At 40.4% G+C, this 20,692-nt stretch overlaps 1 protein-coding gene across 5 annotated transcripts in view; it reads right to left on the minus strand.

The window, feature by feature from the left end:
- Positions 1-20,692, minus strand: part of LOC141806829 (uncharacterized) — a 56,964-nt gene that overhangs the window by 21,342 nt on the left and 14,930 nt on the right. Inside the window, exon 1 of one of the 5 annotated variants that reach the window (XM_074692514.1) lies at positions 5,396-5,986. The exons of 1 other annotated variant lie outside the window; for it this stretch is intronic. The gene's annotated coding sequence lies outside the window, so the exon portion shown is untranslated. Of the gene's footprint in view, positions 1-4,530; positions 5,334-5,395; positions 5,987-20,692 lie in introns of those variants that run through there. 3 more of the 5 variants (XM_074692511.1, XM_074692510.1, XM_074692513.1) reach the window with 3 other exon arrangements.

A 20,692-nucleotide genomic window follows, 5' to 3' on the forward strand; every position in this document is an offset into this window, starting at 1 on the left:
TAACATTAGAGGGGAATTGACAAGTTACAGTTGTAGCCTCATGGTTTCAAGAGTGAGGCCGATGCAGGAGTATATTAATTCTGCTTTTCCTCTGACAGCCAGTAGGGGGCAATCCCACTGGTTTCCAAAAAAAAAGTCGGACACAAAAGAAATCCCTCAACTTTCCTGCTGATTTATACAGAGCTCCTCCATGAAAAAAGAATTTCACAGCCACAGAAGTTGCTTTCGTTGTGTAAAGATGGAAGTTTGGATGTAAGCTAACTTTTTCAGTTTCTCAGTTTCCTGCAATCTGTAACAAGTTTACAAACACATCCTGCAGAGTGATACAGTTAAGGCTTTTCGTTACTGTGCTTTCGTTGAGGTAAATAACATAACACAGACTAGCTCATTTCAAACACTTTGACCAACTTTTTCAACCAATTTATTAAACATAGAGTAAAATCTGATTGTTCAACATTGTAACACCAAAATGGCCCTTGTGATATCACGCATCGACTACTGCAATTCCCTCCTAGCAGGCCTCCCTGCGTGTACATTTAAACCTCTGCAGATTACCCAGAATGCAGCAGCACATGTGGTCTTTAACCAGCCCAAAACAGCACAGGTCACTCAGTTAATCTCTCTTCACTGGCTTCCAGTAGCAGCTTAAATCAAATTCAAAGCTCGTCTTCTGGCTTACAAATCACCTACAAGAGCGACTCCTGCCTACCTGGGGTCCCTCTTTCAGGTCTACTCTTCTTCTTGCCCACTACGCTCTGCTTGTTAAAGATACCTGGTGCTCTCAGCCCAGCACTGCTCCAAATCTCTAGCCAGACTCTTCTCCTCTGTTGTTCCCAAATGGTGTAATGAATTACCTAACTCTATATGATCCACAGAGTCCCTTTCTACTTTAAGAGATGTTTGAAAACCCATCTGTTCAGGGAACACTTAAGCACTGAAGCTGACCCTTCTCCTCTTTGTCCTCAGGGGTAGAATGAGTCAGAAGGTCTAAGACCCAGCTCTTAGTGAATTTTCAGTGCTAATTACTGAATTTTGATGAAGGCTGAAGCATACTGTTGCAGCTATTAGATGTGGTTGGCTACATTATTCTACACTACTACCAAAAAAATCCTACACTCAATGGCAGCACCTGCAGCCAAATAACTTGTAGCACTGTTGTTGCACTAACTAGGTTTTCCTTCTGTCTAAATCCTTGCTTGTGTTGTAAATTGTTTTGGATAAAACCATCTGCTAAATGAAACTGTAGAACTGTAGAAAATGAAAAAAGACAAACTCTGTCAGTGGTCATTCTAATCCAATGCAAAGATTTATTTTGAACACTTTTTTAAGATGGAAAATTTCAACCCAACACTGAAGGTGCAGAAGTGTCACAAAGGAAGTTTTGGACATTCCCACATTAGACGAAACAGGAAAAATATGCAGTCTGAGCAGATACTCCTCATGTGACTTTGCATTCTGTAGGCTTTAGGACTGCAACCACTTCTGCTCTTAAGATAGGGATGAGACTGGAACGCACCAGAACATGTTAATATGCACCCAAATGTGTTGGTTGATAAACCTTATACAGCCTATACCAGTCTGTCTCCAAAGTAATTTGAGGTTCACTGGCGTAGTGCCAAACTAAAAGCCATCTTCTGGCTGTGCCCAGTCCATATTAACAGCCTACGTTTTTATCCCTCTTTAATGTTTATTCCTTAAAGATGTCACTTTTTTCTGATTCGGATGTAACAGCACTGCTAGGGTAGACACACTCTCCACAATCTTTTCTATATTTTGTCCAAGAACAAATTTTACACTGAGCTTAAAACAGAAACTTCAGTTGCACAAATTCAAAAGGTCCCCATATTAAAACGTGTCACATATCAAAGTTCTGTTTTTGCAATGGCAGACACTAAATAGGCAAAGCAACAGAGGATGAACACCTCAGACAAACCCAGTTACTGTCTACAGGATGGGTTAAACATCAAAGCTAACCCTGAAGCACTTTTTTGAACCTTTCATTTAAGTTTTATATTCAGACAAAAATCAACAAACCTTCCAACCCAAAGGGTGGAAAACTGCTCATACAACAAACGAAACACATGTTCTGAATTATTCCTGTCAACGTCAAAGACGCACTGAAGCTGAGCTGAAAACTGTTAGCCTTGGTGGTGAAGTTTGTAAAATTAATTTGTGCAGAAATGTGCCAACAGAGTCAGAAACCTCAGGGGAGAAGATCTGTTCAGAGCAGAACAAAAAGGAACAGGACCACAAGGGCTTTTTTTTTGAAGGACTTCTTTTACTAAAAGGTGTACTAAACAATAAGGTACTCACTGAAGCCCTTAATAGTTTTATATCTGAACACTTTTCACACAAATACACTTCAAAGCTGGATGGAAAACATCTTTTGAAAGCCATAACAACTTTATCACAGCTTGTTACTTAAAGCTCCCCTGAAGAGTTTTTGGATGGTTCTTAAAAAGAGTGAAAGTAACACCGATGCCTCTTCATGATCTATTTAAAACAATGACGCCATCAGGAAAAACATTTTCACTGCCTATACTGTAGATGTTAATGCCTATGACTGCTGTGAGGGGATGGAGTCAGATAAGACTGTTGCTAAAGAATATATGTTTTAATTTTTCCCATTATATGACAGTCTGTTTATCAGAAAACATGACCTACAAGTCCAGTACAAAATCAGTAGACATTTTTGTCCAAAAGGGGGCACCAAAACTGACACAAACAAAACGTTTATCATAGGTTATTCAACTTAAAAAGGCTGGAGTTGTAGCAACGGGAGTTGTAGAAAATTAGGAAGCAGACTGACATTAAAACTGATGCATCTTTCTGACTAAAAAAAAACAGGTATTTCAGGAAGATGTCTGAACATTTCTTGGGTAGGTGCCAGAGCCAGATTTACCAATACAGCCTTTACTTACATTTTCAAAGTAAATCACAATCTGACTCCTGAAAACATGGTTTCAAGAGGTTTATAATTATTTTCTGCAGGGACCTAGATCAGCAAAGAGCTTGATTGTACCATATTGTCAGTAGAGGGCACCGAAACAGTTTTGACAATAAAAAGAGAGGACAATTATAGCAATAACCACAATGTTCCCACGTGACTTTAGCCCTGTTTCCACCAAGCAGGCCTGTAAGTGGATCAGTACAGTTTGGTACGGGCTGGTTCAGTAAAGCTTGATCCTGTTTGCGTTTCCACAGCCAACCATTCCTTTGTTGGTTGGCGGTGTGTAAGCCGGATGCCAATAGCTGTGTCAGTTTCATAATAGCTTGACGCCATAGCAGCGCAACACAGTGTACCCCACTAATAAATCCAATGAAGAAGAAAAACATGGCACAGTAACCAAAGCAATGATGACAGACATCCAGCAAATCATCATTTTTTATGATTGCCATGTGGCTCTTTGTTACAAAGTGCAATCAGTCTGTGTTTAAGAGAAAGTGCACCACGAGGAGCAGCCAGTCACATGGTGGCAATTCTTTTAACCAATCAACGGAGCAGTGTTTGTGGCGCCACCTTCTGGGGGTCAGATTAGTTTGTCTGGCACCCCAACAGAAGGGTCCCAAAAAGTGGGACATAAGGGTCCATAATTTAGGGACCTGTCCTGGGCTTGGTCAGTGGAAACGCCACACAATGAGTGCCATACTGAGATGAACAGAACTTAACCGCTCGGTGGAAACAGGACTTTATTTCCTTGTTGTCTATCCAGAAATTTCAATTTTATTTAATTTTTTTAATTTAACCTTTGGTTAACCGAGTCAGAAAAGACATTAAGGGTAGAAATATCTTTGTCAAGGGAGACTTGACCAAAACTGCAAAAGAACACCAAATTACAGATTAAAGGGACAAATGACAAGCACTAAAATTGTCACTAAAAGATCAGCTGAGGGTCAGTTGTGTAACTGCTTTAACTAACAATGATGGCATTGTTCAGGATCTTTCTCAAGGTTTTTCATTTTGAGCAGAGCCTACGGGTCAAATTAGCTCTCCAAGTGGGACTAACACTAGCAGAGCCAGCATCTACTCAAATCTTAACATCCACATGCCTGTGCTGGTTCCTCATTGCTCTGGTCGAGTGGTTATAGGTCAGTTTGAGCAGACACAGCCCAAATAAAACTCTCCATTCACTAGATCAACTTATTGACAAACCACATTTTGATACCAGATAGTATCTGTCAGCTGTGCTTGTTTACATCCAGGTAGTAGAGATTTATAGGGTTACAGTGGGAGCAGTTGACTGGAGCTATAGTCCTAAGTGGCCATGCTACAGGTTAGACACTACATAAGAAAAATATCAATTTGTTTAATCAAATAGTCATTCTGGTGCTGACTAACAATGGTTATGACATTTAATCGTTTAGTCGAGTAAATGCACATCGCTAGAAGAAACATCCATTTTTGCACAGGACTTGAGGCTTCTCTAAATGATGGCTGAAAGACTAAGATGAAAAGTGGAACCCTGAGATGTTAGGACTCATCAAACACTAGCCTGAACTGAGAAAAACTCCTACACCTGAGACACTCACTTTTTGTAAAAACCTCCTCTCGCAGCCTCGATAACCAGCCAGCTTCTCAGCCTCAGCTCTGACAATCCAAAGAAACCGGAAAATGAAATACTGAAGCAAGTCTGCGTGGGATTTCGAAGTTGGAGAAATGTTAATGCGACAGCCTGCACCAGGCAGCCTGAAAGCCCCATGCAAATATGCTGCCAAAAATAAAATCAAGATGACGTCAATATTCCATCAAAGCTGTTCCTTCGGTCAATACGAGGAATCTCAAACTGAATTCTCATCTCACGGTCGCAGAATGAGGATGGAAGTTTGGTTTGGTTTTCATGTTCCTGCTTTGGATGTACCCGCCAACTAGCTCGCCTGGCAATGCCAACTTTGTGGGAGGAAACAACAGTCTGATGATGAGCTTACAGAAAGTCACGATCAACAATAGAGAGAGGCGTTTGGGACAAATTGTGAGCACAGACAGGATGGGTAAAGACGAAGGAACCTCGGGATGACACTTGAGGATGGGGAGAGGGTGGAAAAAGTTAATAAAGGAATGAATTAAACTCCATTCACACTTACTGTGTTACACAACAAACAACAGATAAGCATGCACACGTTAAAAAACATCCCTAGAAAGATTTCCTGAAGTAACAGAGTAGATTTAACATGAAGGATTGTCTAATTTGCATCTTTTAGTGAAGCCTTCCCCACAAATTAGTCAAGCTCTATCAAAGGAGCCTATTGATAGTTGAAAACCATCCCTAGCCTCTCTATCTCCTCATCTTTTCAGCGTGCCTTCATTCTTCAGCATCCTCTCCCTCCCTCTGCCTCTCTTTCATCACCGCTGCCGCCACCTGCTCTATTTTCTTCCGATCAATAGAAAAGCCAGAACCTTATCAACGTGGTCACAGTCATTTAGACGCATCAGTCAATCCCGTCCGTCGAACTCAGTCCCATCCTGGTCACGTCTTGTCATTCAGCTTCAAATCAGCATCATCATTCGTTTTTTCTTACCGGCATCTCTCTCTCCCTCTTTATCTCTGCCGTTTTTCTCTTCCTCTGTTCCTCTCTCCCTCTTTCTCTCCCCCTTTCTCTCTCCCTCCCTCCGCTGTGAATCATGCCTTCTGTCAGAGGAAGGTTTTTTTGACAAGCGCTCTCTCTGCCAACCAACACACCAACGCAAACCTCCTCCTCCTCCTCCTCTCTGACTCTATCTCTCCTTCCGAGCTTTTCTTCTCAATTCAGCCTCCCTCTTCCTCTCGCGCTCTCCCTCCCATTTATACTCCGCACGGCTTCAGGGCTTTGAGAGCTTTGGAGCTGCACAGAGACCAAGTTCTCCTATCCAGCTGCTTCTCTTTTCCTCTCCTCCTCCTCCGTCTCTTTCCTCACTATTGTTATCCCTCTATCTTCCTCTCCCCCTCTTCCCTCATTCCCTTCTAGATTTAGTTTGACCTGAGCGGTTCACTCTTGGGAAATCATCGCCGTCAGACATTTTGGAAACGAGGTAGCGAAGGAGAAGAGGGGTGACTGAAGGACAGATCTATCTATCTATCTATCTATCTATCTATCTATCTATCTATCTATCTATCTATCTATCTTTCTATCTATCTTTCTATCTATCCCACATATCTATGTTTTCAGTCTCCCACACACTCTTTTCTTCTGCAGCTCTCTCCATCCCTCTTGTAGCCCTCTCAGCTTGCCCTCTACCTCCCACTCTTCACCTCAGCGTTAATGCAACATGCATCACTGTGGAGGCGGCAGGGAAAGAGAGACAGAGAGAGATAGAGCAACAATGGGCACTCATACGTACTGTACTGTGCAATTTGAAAGCATCATTATCATTAGCAGCATCATTTGACCGTTGTGTGCTGTGTGGAAAAACAGCAGCTATTTTTGATCATTACAGGACATTAACGTAATGATATCAAAACGTACTTTCCTGATCCTTCCTGTCTCAATGATATAACAGCCAGTTTTTACCAAACACTCACAGAAATTAATCCCAAGACCTGTGCTGTTGTTTTTTATTTAATTTCATTTCTTGGGAGGAATAACTCCAAAAGGAAAGAGGAGCGTAGTTCGCTCAGGCAGCAGCAGCCACCATGTTTGGGCAAGAGAAGCGAGGGCCACCTACAGAAACACAAACTTCATCCAAATGAGAAAAGTAGATGTCACTGTGCTGCCCACATGGTTTGATTGACACGCTGAGGGATCGACCTCTAAGGATACAAACATGATGATTAAACAGCTTAAGAAACAGCATGCTTCTGCACAAACTGAGAAATACCGTCAATATATTCCTGAATCCAAACCTGTGTTTATCCCTGAAGAGTGGAATGAAAGGTAAACTGTTGATGGGATAACGTGGGCTGCTCTGTTGAACTTTAAAAGAAAGTTTAAACTTATTATTCTGTTTCTAACACACAGACTGAAGCACCTGGTGGGCATAGGTAGAGCTGTAGAGGAGTGGTGCTCCATCTATCTCACTTGTAGACACCACTCTTAAGTCATGGGGCCTCTAGGAATCTGTCTTAGCTCTGTTACATACTTGATTCTGATTGGTCAAAACCTCCAAAAGTGGTATTAATTCTAAATTGGCAACACCAGGGACCGCCACAGGTAAGAGTCAGATATGACTCCCTTCAGCCTGTTGACTCTGTGGTAACTACGTTGTCGGTCTCAGGGTGTGGAAATAAAAACATGTTGCAGGCACGAGTGTGCAAGCAGCCTGAAGACGTACTGGACTCCAAACATCTCTGAAAAGGGGAGCCTAAACCTGTTGACTCCTGGTCTGGCTTGGGTCTGTTCCAGTGTTTCCCTTGAGTTTACAGCCTTGGGGGATGGTGGTGGCTGGGTTTTGCCATTTTTATAGTCCTGTGTTTCTTATGGTGGTTGCGACATTGTTTTTCCTGCTGTACGGAGTGTGCTTGTCTCTGTGTGTGCGCTTGTGTTTGTGTGACTGTGTATGCATCAGGGCAGAATCATATGGGATACAGAGAGCAGAAGAGCATTGTAAACACGCAACCATGTAGAGACAGAAATGACATTCTGTCATGTAAATACTGTAAACAACACAAGGCTTGGGGCTGCATGGTGGCGCAATGGTTAGCGCTGCAGTCTCACACCAAGAAGGTTTGATTCCCAGCTTGGCCAGTGGGCCTTTCTGTGTGGAGTTTGCATGTTCTCCCCGAGCATGGGTGGGTTCTCTCCAGGTACTCCAGCTTCCTCCCACTGTCCAAAAACATGCTCATCAGGTTAACTGAACACTCTAAATTGTCTGTAGGTGTGAGTGTGTGCGTGAAAGGTTGTCTGTCCCTGTGTCAGCCCTGTGATTGACTGGCGACCAGTCCAGGGTGTACCCCGACAGCTGGGATAGGCTCCAGCCACTCGCGACCCTGAAGAGGCTAAGCGGTTTGGAAAGTAGATGAATGAACATAAGGCTTTTTAGTCTGTTAACAATGTATAGACCTGGGCCTGTATGCGCATCCAGTCATCGAACATACAGGACCATTCATTCTTTCCGGCCATGGCATAAGCATTAGCTGCATGCATGACTGCAAATAATCGGCCAATTGACTAATTACACCATGAAAGTGAGGCAGGTGCAGACCATCATATGTCTGGGGAACCTCCTGTAAAACCCCAATCCAACAAATTTGAATCGTGCATGCCTACTACACATGAGGAGTGAAAAACATGGTGAGTGGTAACAGACTGACTGAGAGGAAATCATGAAAAAGATGGACGTAATTGCATTCTTTTCATGAATATAGAACAATTAAACAGCTGTTATCAGTGAGTCAATCATAAAAGATGAACAAAGAAAGAAGAAAACTTCAGCTGTCTGGTGTCCAGCATATTGCAGGACACCAGACAGCTGAAGTCGCAACAATGAGGAATACCTGCACTCCCCATTCCATTATCGAGCCTCTCTTTGTTTTAGTTGGACTGTAAAACCTCCAACCTGTCGGCTCATGGCCTGGCTGTGCTCACGAGTCTGTATTTGTTGTGCAGTTGACTCCTCTCTGGTGTCGACCTGCTTGATCTACTCTATGCAAATTGTTGCTCTGTTGCCCAGGCTGCAAAACAAGAGGTTACATGCAATTTTGGGTTACCACACTCACTAGAATTGAAACCTTTCTGATAATCTTTGGCTGTGATTGAGTGGAGATGAGTCTCATGTGATTTGGCTGCGGCATTTATTTCAGTTCAAAGATGTGTCAGGATCCAAACTCTAAGAAGAAGTAGAGCTGAATGAGGAAAGAAATGTCAACAGAAATTTTCCAGCAGAAGTCCTATTTAACTCGTCTCATGATACCTTCAATTGAAATATTCACACAACAACAAAAAAGAAGAAGGATCAGGTACAAAGTTGTTTGTGAATTGAAGCTTTGTTAAGAGAAGAACGGCCCCATTGAAATCCAAAAGTCAGGACAGCTTGGTCATGGATCCTGAAAATGCTGGAGGTATGCATGCAAGTGGTCGACATAACCACTGTAGAACATTGTGCACCTGTGCTTAGAGGCTCTCCTCAACAGAGCTGTGAGTACAAAAAAGCTGTGTTTGTGCAAATGCAACAATTAACGTCATTGCTTTCACAGCCTCATGTATCACTAGTTTAAAAGAGAACCAAACTGTTTTAAAAAGAATCCGCTCAAGGACCCCGCTCCAAAAGTCTGAGTTTTCAATCCCTCAGTGCGGTCTCTGTACAAAGGATACAAACCAACAGTTTACCAGGTAAACAGCTTCAGAAACGTTCAGTGTGATAAGTAAATGGATTGTCACTGCAAGATGGACACAAGGTGCAGTGTTTACACTTACCAGCCACTAAACTGTGTCCGTCTGTTAAACTGTTGTTTAACTCAAATATCAAATCAGCCAATCACAGGGCAGCAACTCGTTATATTTTGTCGAACAAGCATCAGAATGGAGAAGAAACACATGGGCTCACCACAACTGGACAACAGAAGATGGAAAAACGTTGCCTGGTCTGATGAGTCTGGATTTCTGCTCCACATTCAGATGGTAGGCTCAGAGTCTGGAGTAAACATGAATTTATGGATCCATCCTGACTTGTACAGTTCAACACTTCAGCCTGCTGCTGTTGTAGTGTAGGGTAGATTCTCTTGGCACACTTAGTACCAACTGAGCACTGCGTGAACCAAAGGGGAACAATAAACAAACATTTGGTGCTGATAACGTCCTCTAGCTTTAACAAATCAAGATGTCCCTTTCAAAGGCTAAAAGAAAGAGCACAGGCACAGAGTGAATCAAGAGAATGGGAGTATGACTATTTCTGTCTAGTTTAAGGGGAATCACACTAGGAATAGGCACCTTTCAACTGTTGAAACAATACAGTACTAATTCCCGGTACCTGGCAATCAGTATCTGTACTCAACGGTATCAATTTTCAGTACTTTTGCGTGTGTTTATGTGGTAATAAATATCAATTTGTTTGATAATAAAATGTAAATTCTTTCAAATTAACATATTTATTCTTCAATATGTAAACTTGCAATGCTGTGTTCATGTCCAGCATGGAAAATCACCTGCTCTTCCACTCCCTCACAGTCACAAGGATGCATTTAGGTACCTAAACATACTACCTTTTGATCTTACATGAATTGGTACCTGGCACTTATGACAGAATCTGGTCGGTACCTATCAAAGTACCTAATTCGGTACCCATCCCTAAATCACTCCTGTCTCAAATGCAAAGTTGCCGTTCAGAGTATAACCTCACGCAACATTATTCAGTGAAATGTGGAGCAGTAGGCAAAGTACCAGGGACATGAGTAGGGATGGGTACCTTTCACATTTGAAACAATACGGTACCGATGCCTGGTACCTAGCAATCGGTACCGGTACTTAACGGTACCAATTTTTAGTCCTTTTTTGTGTTTATGTGGTAAAAAATATCAATTTGTTAAATAATAGAATATAAAAATACTTGGATTTGACATCTTTATTCTTCAGTATATAACCTTGCAATGCTGTGTTCATGTCCAGCATGGACAATCACCTACTCTTCCACTCCCTCACAGTCACAAGGATGCGTTTAGGTACCTAAACATGGTACCTTTTGGTTTTATCTGAATCGGTACCTGGTACTTTTGACAGAATTCGGTCAGTACCTATAAAAGTACCTAATTCGGTACCCAGCCCTGGATATCCCTAGACATGAGTGGACACAATGAGCTGCCAGCCAAAGAAAGAGCAGGTACCAAAACAAAATGTATTCCAGAGAGCAAGAAAGGAGGCAAATCAAAGAACAGGTCCAGACTTAGTGATGTCCATCTTCAAGCCAGGCTGAGGGTTTCAAACTACCACCACCCTCAGAGCAAGTTTGACCCAGCTGTCTGAGAAGAAGCGCTCTCAGGTGTCTGGCAGCAAGCATTAGGCAGGAAAAGACAAATATGACCCGAACAACCACCTGAAGTGACAAGACTAGATACCCAGTGGCCCTCATTGTGGATGTTCAGCCAACAAATCTGCAGCAACTGTGTGAATGGAACAAAACTAGAGTCTAACTTCAAAACATCCTTCCGAACGATTAACATAGATAATCAGAGTGATTATGATGATATACAAATGATACATTGACCTGCTGTCTTTGTTGATGCACAAAGGAGTCTCCTTCTGCAGCAGTGGTTTCAGTTATACGACAAACAGAGGAGTCAGGTTGTTCACAGTCTAGAAACAGAGCAGCACTGCTGATGCGCATCAAAAAGAGGTGAATAAAATGTGTTCAACGTAAAGAAGTGTCATAAAAATGGTTGTTATCTCTGAAAGTCTGGGTTTCAGTTTCGAGCTGCACCTTTCACTTCAGTCTGGTTGAAATCGTTGGAGTCGTTTCCAGGATGTGTGATTGACAGAGATGAGGGCTGACTCACACTCTGCTGTATTATACGTGTTCATTATGTGAGCTCAAGTGGAGTTGACTCTGAGTCTGTGTGTGTTAAAGACGAGACTGACAGCAGACAGAGAGAAGCAGGCAGGGACGGGGAGGAAGGAAAAAAAATACAGTATCTGAAAAGAAGCTGATCATCCTGAGTTTGACTGCACAGCCGAGTGTGTCTACATCAGACAGCTGAGCGTGTTGGGTTTGATGGGACGGACAGCTGTGAAAGTGTGGCCAGGTTTCACCAGCGTTGTTTTCTTCCTGTGTCAGGAAGTTTTATTTGAAATTCATCAGACCCTGAGCTTTGAGTTGTTATTCAAAGATAAAGTCAATACAATGGGAGCCTTTCTATCTTATAAAGCATGTATATATTGTGCCTTTGATCAAAGTAGAGTTTCACAATTATCTACTAACAAATAAAAACAACTTTTGCAGGTACCACACGTGTATTCTCAGTGACAATAGACTTACTGGTCCGACACCCACAGGGATTTTCTGATGAATTATGAGAGGCCAACTTTTTCTCACACTTAAATTTTGCTTTATCCAGAGCTCAGTGCTGAGTGTCAACAGAGAACAAAGAGACGTGTGTTAATCCTTATTCCTGGTTTTATTAATCAGTTCATGAATTAAGGAACAGGTTTTGTAAAGTTTAGGCACAGTTTTCAAAAACTATAAGGGTGTTTTTCAAAATATATGGATGCTAGACTGGAAGCAGTTTACATTTTAAGAACGCAGTTTCCAGAAAATGTTGAAACAGATTTATTAAAAAGGTATTGTTCTTTTTTTTAGTCTTCATTTGGTGCCCCCAAGGTATCTTTACATAATTAACTGCGAAATAAAGTCCCATTTTTCTTCCACTGGTGTCTAAAACACCTTGTTTTTGCTGCTGTCTCTTTAAGGTACCCTGCTTAACTAACCCCCTCTCCTCTGATTGGTCAGCCCACTGGAGGCCTGTCAAGAGGGTGGAGTCATGAGCAGGCCCTGGTGTTTGAGGCCTGCCCCTCCAACGTCACAGTGACGGGTTAGGATATCCTTATGTGATGACCACATCATTTCATGAAGTCTCATTAAGAACTTGTGAAGAAACTGGTATTTCTGTGAACATGTGGAGGTTGGAAAATCTGCACACGTTTAGTTTGAACATCCAGCATTGTTGTTTTAAATCCATGTCTAATATATTAAAAGCAGAGTACTGTCTTAGTTTCCCTTGGACACTTTCTTTTTTAAACTTTGGGACAGATTTTGTTATATATATATATATATATATATATATATATATATATATATATATATATATATATATATATATATATATATATATATATATATATATATATATATATATATATATATATATACATTGTAATTGGAATTTACAGACTGAATCTCTTAAGTGACTGGATATAAATTCTAAAAGATGCAAGTGTGGTTTCATAAAACATGGGCTGTTTTTTTCGCAAACAACACACAGATGTAGTATTGTAGTGAGTAAATCTGAATCTATCTGAATCTTTCTGAATATTAAAGGTGTGAAAAAATATTAATGCAGCAATATATCATGATACATTGACTTCTGAAACAATATTGATATTTTAACTCTTAATATCAATATTTTTAATACTAATAAAAAAAATCACTTTTTAGTTGAGTTGGGATTGAATTACGTCTTCCACACCTCCAATGCAGTAGATGGTGCCAAAGAGCTATGCCTCTGTTTGTTGCCAAGAGTTTGTGTAATATATATATATATATATATATATATATATATATATATATAATCACAAAGGATATTCAGTATGCATATTGACAGATTATACCTAAACTTGATGATTTTCCAAAATCATATTCAAAGAAACTTTTTTTTTTTACACAATACCAGATTTTTTGAAAAAAGAAACATTGGTTACACCAATTGACATTTATCGGTCACAACTGACCACAACTTTCACTCAGTAATTTCTTTGCAACAGAAATTTAATGTCACTGTAGCTTAAGGGACAAACTTGATGCACTTAATGCTCTCAACTTAAGTGTATGCATGCAACACTGCATTTGTCTTTCAGTGTTTTAAGAACAACAAAACAGAAAAGTTACTTTAAATCAAATAGTTTTGACTTAATTTTTCCGGTCAATTTTTGAATAATATTGCGTGATGTTCATACACATATCTCTTTTTTTTTCTTGGTTGTGTGGAATATCACAACATATCACAGAATAAAACTGTAGATTTAACATGTTTTTCCCTTTGCCCTTAAAGTCATACCCAGAGTTATCCTCTCTGTTTGGTTGTCATGTGGAGAACAACAGGAGAAGAATGAGTGCAGCAGACAGTGGTACTTATGTGACATTACTGTGACAGTATCAGTGACATTACTCTCCGGTCTAATCGCTGATGCCTGTCATATCTGTGCCGCAGGGACAAGCTGATAGACACATACAAGTTATCAAATAAGCCAATATAACCTGTGCAGCCTGCAAACACGGTGAGCAACTTGTCAGCAGCTCACAGCAGAGCGAGGACAGAGGAGGAAAAAATAAGAAAGGTATCAGTCGATGAGATGAAACTCAGAAAAGGGAAGAGAGGACAAGTTGTGCCAGTGTGTAAGTTGACCCACCTCCTGTTTCTAGGCAACTGTGCCTTTTTTTTTAGTTGACCATACTTTAAGGAGGCACTTGTTAAGTCTACACAGCTGTGATAAAGAGAAGCACAGGGAGAAGTTCTTTTTACTCATACTTAACATGGTTTCAGCTGACACAGGTGCAGCACATCAGTTAAACGAAGAAGAAGGACATTTACTGAGGCTGAAGCTGATGGTACCATGTGTAAATCTTCGTCTTTGAGTTTTTCTTTCACGGTGGCTTGAGTGAAGTGAAATGAAGCTAAGATTCTCAATGTTATATATGTTGAGCTCACACTCTTTGTGAGTAGTATGGGTAGTATACTATTCTTGTTTTTGAGTTTCCGACACCATAACTTAACTTCTATCTCACTGACAGTCTAAGGTTAGTGATGTGGTATTGTCGTTAAAATGCTGACTCGTTCCAGCAGATAGTGGTAACCATGTGTGCACAATGCACTGTGGGTAACAGAAGGCCTGGACATCCAGTGATTTTTGGCATACTGCAGATTTTTTAAGTTTTTACATAATGCCTACTACACACTGAAATTTGTCCAAAATAGTAGGCAATGCTAGTGTAGTAGGTGGTTTGGAAAACAGTCTGTGGCTGTTTTCCAAACCACCTACTACATACTACATGTGAATACTGCATACTGCTTTTTGCATGTAGTATATAGTATGACTGTTCTGTTGGGTCTATTTTATAGTATACTACTCTGGTTTTCAGTTTCAGAAAGCAGAGCTACAGATGATAGATTTTTAATGCCTTTATTATAAATGTACAACTCATTTGGGTAGATCTTGCCATTTTGGTTATTTTGTTAATCATATCATAGCAGAATCACCATATCTGACATTTAATCTTACACTAAAAGTTATTTTGTTTACTGAAAATGAATATGGAAGGGATTTTTATTTTTACAGCTGATGGAAAAAACAATTTATAATCCACATATAATTCACTTCTATCTCACAGTCTAGTGTTGGCGTTGTTGTGTTGTGGTTATTATGCTGGCTCATTCCAGTAGATGGCGGTAATTCACAAAAACCTGCCTTCTGCATGCATTGTGGGAAACCGTATGACAGGCAGACTGGTCTGTTGCATACTGAGTGTTTTTCCTGGATCAGTAGGACATCCAGGGATTTTTGGCATACTGCAGATTTTGCAAGTTTTTCACATACCACACACTACATACTGAATTTTGGCCAAAATAATAGCCACTGCTAGTGCAGAAGGTGGTTTGGAAAACAGCCTGTGTCTCCCTTTATCCAGTGTCTGTTTGTCTTGTCAAGGCAGTTTCCTGAAGCCTGGTTAGTTTTGGCCTGGCTCTCCTGTGAGTTTTTGTTCTCTTAGACTTTAGTTTTTCCAGCACTTGCAGAGGTTTTATTTGTTGTCGACCAGAGTTTTCTGTGATTTTTTCTTCTTACTTTTATTTCATAACAAAACTCTTTTCTTTTCTTTTTTTTTTTTGCTTTTACTAGTTTTGCACTTGGGTCCTCAAAGAGATTCTTGTTACTCAAAATGTTCAAGACATTTACTTGAAACATTCATAGATGAACCTTTTTATCAGAGATGAAATAATAGCACTGTTTTTGATGAGAAGAAGCAAGCTCTGGTGTAGTGAGCCTCTTTTTTGGGCTGCTTTGAAGGCGCAGTGAGGGCTATCTGTTTGGTGTTGATTGTAGGACACCTTGAGCACCATCACCCACTGTTGAAGACTTGACTTGATTCTTGCCAAGACAAGACAGTGCATTTGTTTCACAGAGATCTTTTCAACATTTTTTTGTTCAAGACAACTTTAAAGTGATACTCTGGGATGGAACAAGTTGGGTCCTATCACAAGGTTTAGGGCAGAAATTACCCCTACAGCAGTGTTTTTGTGCAGCAGAAGCCCAGAGCGCACACACCAAACACCACCTCCCTGCTCCTCTGCCTGTTTCCTCTGCACTCAGACAGGGCCATACTTTACTTGACCAAAAACACAAATAAACGGACTCCCACTGAAAAACTGATATCGGTCTGCATTCACGCTTTATTTAGAGAATTTTCAGCGCGTTACTTTCACACAAAATCACCACTAAATAAGGCTCCAACGTAATAAGTTTTTGATCAAGTAAAAAATGGCCCTGTCTGAGTGCAGAGGAAACCGGCAGAGGAGCAGGGAGGGGGTGTTTGGTGCGAGCGCTCTGGGCTTCTGCTGCACAAAAACACTGCTGTAGGGGTAATTTCTGCCCTAAACCTTGTGATAGGACCCAACTTGTTCCATCCCGGAGTATCACTTTAAGTGGGATGCAAAGCAACGAGGTAATGTCGTAATTTGTAGTCATTGTGCTTCATTGTGCTTCTGCAGCCAGCCTTGAGTGGACACTCAAGGAACTGCAGTTTTCAGCATATATTTAGACTCATTTTAAACGATGCCCAGCAGACTGAAGCATCGTGTTCAAGGGATTTCATAGGAGCTGCCCTGATAAAAGGATGGCTCTGGAGACTCCAGAGGAAGTACATCGGTCGTGACTGTTTTAATTTGATTGCCATATAAATTCAAGCAGACAATGTTCATCCTAATCTTCCATTAGTCTTTATGATGTGCAGTGTCCTGTTGGATGGTTTTTAATACTCACAGTAATAGAATATTATCCAGATGTGCCAGAGGATGAAAAGTAAAGCTTCCTTTTTATATCCCCGTTAGTCAGGTCTTTCTAAATCTCATGCTGTGTTAACAGGCAGCTGCTCTCCACATTCATCCCTCCTCATTTAGTGTTGAACAGTCTGGACTTCTAAAGACCATCAAATCCTGCAGCCTGCTCCTGGTAAACAAATGAGTCACCGAAACCAAGTTCCCGGTGTCTATTTCAGCTGAAACAGAGGCGAGGGACTGTGTTTTCGGGGAGCAGATAAAAGAAAAAGTAGCGGTTAGAAATGGATTCAGAAGCAGCACAGTAGGCTTCTGGCACAGCATATGGTGGCCTGTATCTGACACAGATACCACAAATCATTTTTGCACAGTGAGTGCAGTGGGCCTGCCAAGTAGAGTGGAGATCCAACAGAAACTTCTGGTGAAAATAGAAAGATAACAAAGCTTCTTCGGGCGCTGCACCCTGTGTTTTGCATGGACTATCGTGGATCAGCATCCTTTGATCCACTGGCTCGTGCAGAGGATCATTAAAGCTGCACTTTCATTGTGCCTTTATTTTCACAGTTAACCAAACAACTTTGTGAAATGTGAGCAGGGTTGCTCGTTTTTAATGAAACCACACAAGAACTCTCGATGCCCTCTAAATCCCGCTCTCTCTGCAGATCCAACACACACAGGACGGGACTTTGGTAAGAGACCTGATCAGGTTCCTGTTTGTGGTTGAGTTCTGCAGACCAGTCTCTGAGGGATGCAATCTGCTGTAATGACATCCTGGCAGTGATCAGACGCTACCTATAAACATCTATGTGCATACAAATGCAGCCAGCAATCTGTTCCTTCACAGTCTAATCTGATCAATGCAGAGCTGTGACAGATGACAAAGTGTTAGCATTTCCTGACATCATCAAATGTCTTCACCACCTTTCTATTCAACAAACATGTGAAAGATGTTTTCTTCTCCTCTTGAACCCAGATAAATTTCCATGTTTTTAATTTCGATAAATGTATATCATGATGTGATTTCAGCAATCTAAAAACCCTTTCATAGAAGGTAAATCCCAGTAAAAGTAGCTTCTTTCAGAGTTCATACCGATGATGAGAAGCAGAGAGAAACCTCTGTGAAACTTATTATTTACAGTGAAACTGAGACTCACTAGAAACAGATGTGAAGATGCCTCTCTGCCAAACACTTATCTGTTTTTGTTTTTTTATAAATTAAATTAATGCCTGGTTAGCGGGGTCAGAATGTGTTTATTGATCATATAGTGTCTTAAAACACTATTCTTGAAATAGCCTTATTCTAACACTGGTTCTGTCTTTATAAATATACGAGTATAAGATAATAACATCCAAATAATAGTATTATTCTATTTTCTTTGTACACTTTGATTCAAATAAGCGATACATTACAATTAACCATGTCTCCACTGGAGTGGATGCCATGCAACACCAAGTATGTTTCCAACACAAGTTAAAATGAGTGAAAATATGTTTAAATGTTCAATTCAAATCTTGACACAGACTTTCATATTTCATGCATCTGAGGATTAAGGAGATACATTTCTAGGAAGAGGCCTGTTACTGCCTCACTGCTCTCTGAGGACTAATTTGTTAAACCATGTGCATAGTTACATAATTTAGATATTTACTCCACCACAGGAGCTCACATCATGACACCAGACTGGGACTGGTAACATTAAACCATTTCATCTGTTCAACTTTTGCAAACTTACAAATGGTGATCAATCAGAAAGTTGAGTGTTACATTACAGCTACCAACAACACATGACACCGTCACTCCTGATAAAGTGCACCTTGAACAGGGGTGAGAGAAAAAATTGAAAATCCATACATTGGGATTTTTGTTTGATAATAACAAAATCAGGATTCTATGTCAAAAAAACTTCTTTTTTTGTCAAGATCAAATTTTTCATTCAGTCTTTGTTTATAAACTTGATTGTAAAAAAAAGTTACCACTTTTCCTCCAATGTTTCTCTCTGACTCACGTGATGTGCATTTTATCGGAAAATATGGCTCCTGTTATAGTCTGTAGACATTATCATCATTTAACTTTTTCACATGGTCTGGTAAAAAAAAAAAAAAAAAAAACTAAAATTCGCAAAAATCGTAAAAATCGAAGAATCGCAATTTAAACCGAATCAGCACCCCAATAGTAGAATTAAATCACAAGAACAGCATACCGCCCCAGCCCTCACCTTGAATTATGAAAAGTAGGATTAAGGAGAAGATTTACATTTGCTCCATTCTGGAAGAAATGTAAAACACATTTTTAACACAATGGGTTACAATGCTCATAGGAAATGTAGTCCTAACCCCTGAAACAATGCACACCATCCAGGGGGGTCACCAGATGTCTGTGGCCCTTTATCCCTTTATTTAATCAAAATACTTTGAATTTTATAGGGGTACATTACTCAATTTTTTTTTTCTAATTTTGTAAATTTTTTGTTTTGTTGTGTGTGCAGAAGTCACCAAAAATAGTTCTTTTCCCAATGAAGGGTCATAGATCAGCCATGTTCTGGGCTTTTCTGACTGAAATAGCCCAAAAATAATAAATTCACGTCTGCTTTTTAATTTGTATTTTAGAAATTGGCACAATAAAATTAAAAATAAAAAAAAATCTTCAGAGCTTGATCCTTTAAGGACTGAAATAAGATGTAGTCTTAAGTTCCAATTTAAAGATGCAAGCAATCCAGCACACTATCACACTGTCACCAACATATTTATTGAAATTTTTGCTTCACGGATTCTTCTGCCATGCACCTGTTTTGTAAAATAGATTTTCAAAGTATTTTACTGAAATTCAAAGTGCCAACAAGCAGTGTGTTGCACTGCAGCCGAAATAGTAAAGACAGCCCACCTATAAAAGAACAAATAGCCAACCATAGTGCTCTGTCTGCACTGTGTTGACAAAAAGAAACATTACAGTAGTAATTATGATCACTGACTCTTTCAGGTATGAGGTCAAACACTGCCCTGGCTCTGTGATTGAACCTGGATGCTCTCATCAGGTAAAGTTCGTGGCACAGATGTGTTTTGGCTGCACCACTCTGACCCACACACAGGTATAAATATCACAGCTCTAAAGCTAGTTGCTGTAACTGCACTGCGTCATGCTCTGAGCCACAGCTCCCTCTGGTGGTTACCCACTGCGTGTGACTGCTGACAAGTGAAAGCGAAATTCACACCTATTTGCCACAGTGAGTGAGCACAAAGTCAGAGGAAACAACATGTGTGTGATCACCCATGGTTAGCACAGGAAGCAGCTGCGCAGTCAGCACGCTTGACCACAAATGCATGTCCATGTAGCTCAGCAGCTGAAGGCTTTGCAGGAATCAGGACCACCATATCATAGCGAGGCAGGGGGTTTCATGTTGATCAACATATTTATTATCTTCACTCCTGAGAATGTGATGAGCAGATAAGAGAAAAGGGGGTTTATCAGTGACAGTGGAGGTCAGTCATGGTTGAGTGTGCTGAGAAAAAGATGGTTAACAGTGTTACACCTTATCAGCACAGAGTGTTTGCACTTATGAATTCAAGGTGGTTTCGCTGTCATTATAGGACATGTTATTACATGTACAGGAATGAAATTAGGTGGGTAGATCCTGATAGATTAATGAAGTGCAGTGACAGAAAGACTTAGCCAAGGTTGGATGACTTTGGAGGAGTTAAAAGGTCAGAAATGTGAGCCATGTAATGCTCTAGAAAATGTTCTCAAAATCAGTTTTGAGTTTAACTTGCAGCCAAAAAAAATTAAATTAATATTATGTGCAATCTGCTCTTTGACCATATCAGAATTTGATTTTCTCATTTGAGCTGCAGCTGGTTAACTGATGCAAAGAAAAAGTGAAATGTAAGAATTAACACAGAATAAATGTGCGCGAGTAATGTTCTAGAAATGCACTAGAGATTTAGTCTGACTCTTAATCTTAAGGTGAACGTAAAAAAAAACACCAAGGAGAGACTAAAAGGTGACCTCCTGACACCTGAGAGTGCAGTGACTG

Source organism: Halichoeres trimaculatus, unplaced genomic scaffold (assembly GCF_033239565.1).
Source record: "Halichoeres trimaculatus isolate MK-OKI-2021-1 unplaced genomic scaffold, fHalTri1.1 fHalTri1_scaffold_17, whole genome shotgun sequence".
In the NCBI taxonomy this organism is placed as follows: domain Eukaryota; kingdom Metazoa; phylum Chordata; class Actinopteri; order Labriformes; family Labridae; genus Halichoeres; species Halichoeres trimaculatus.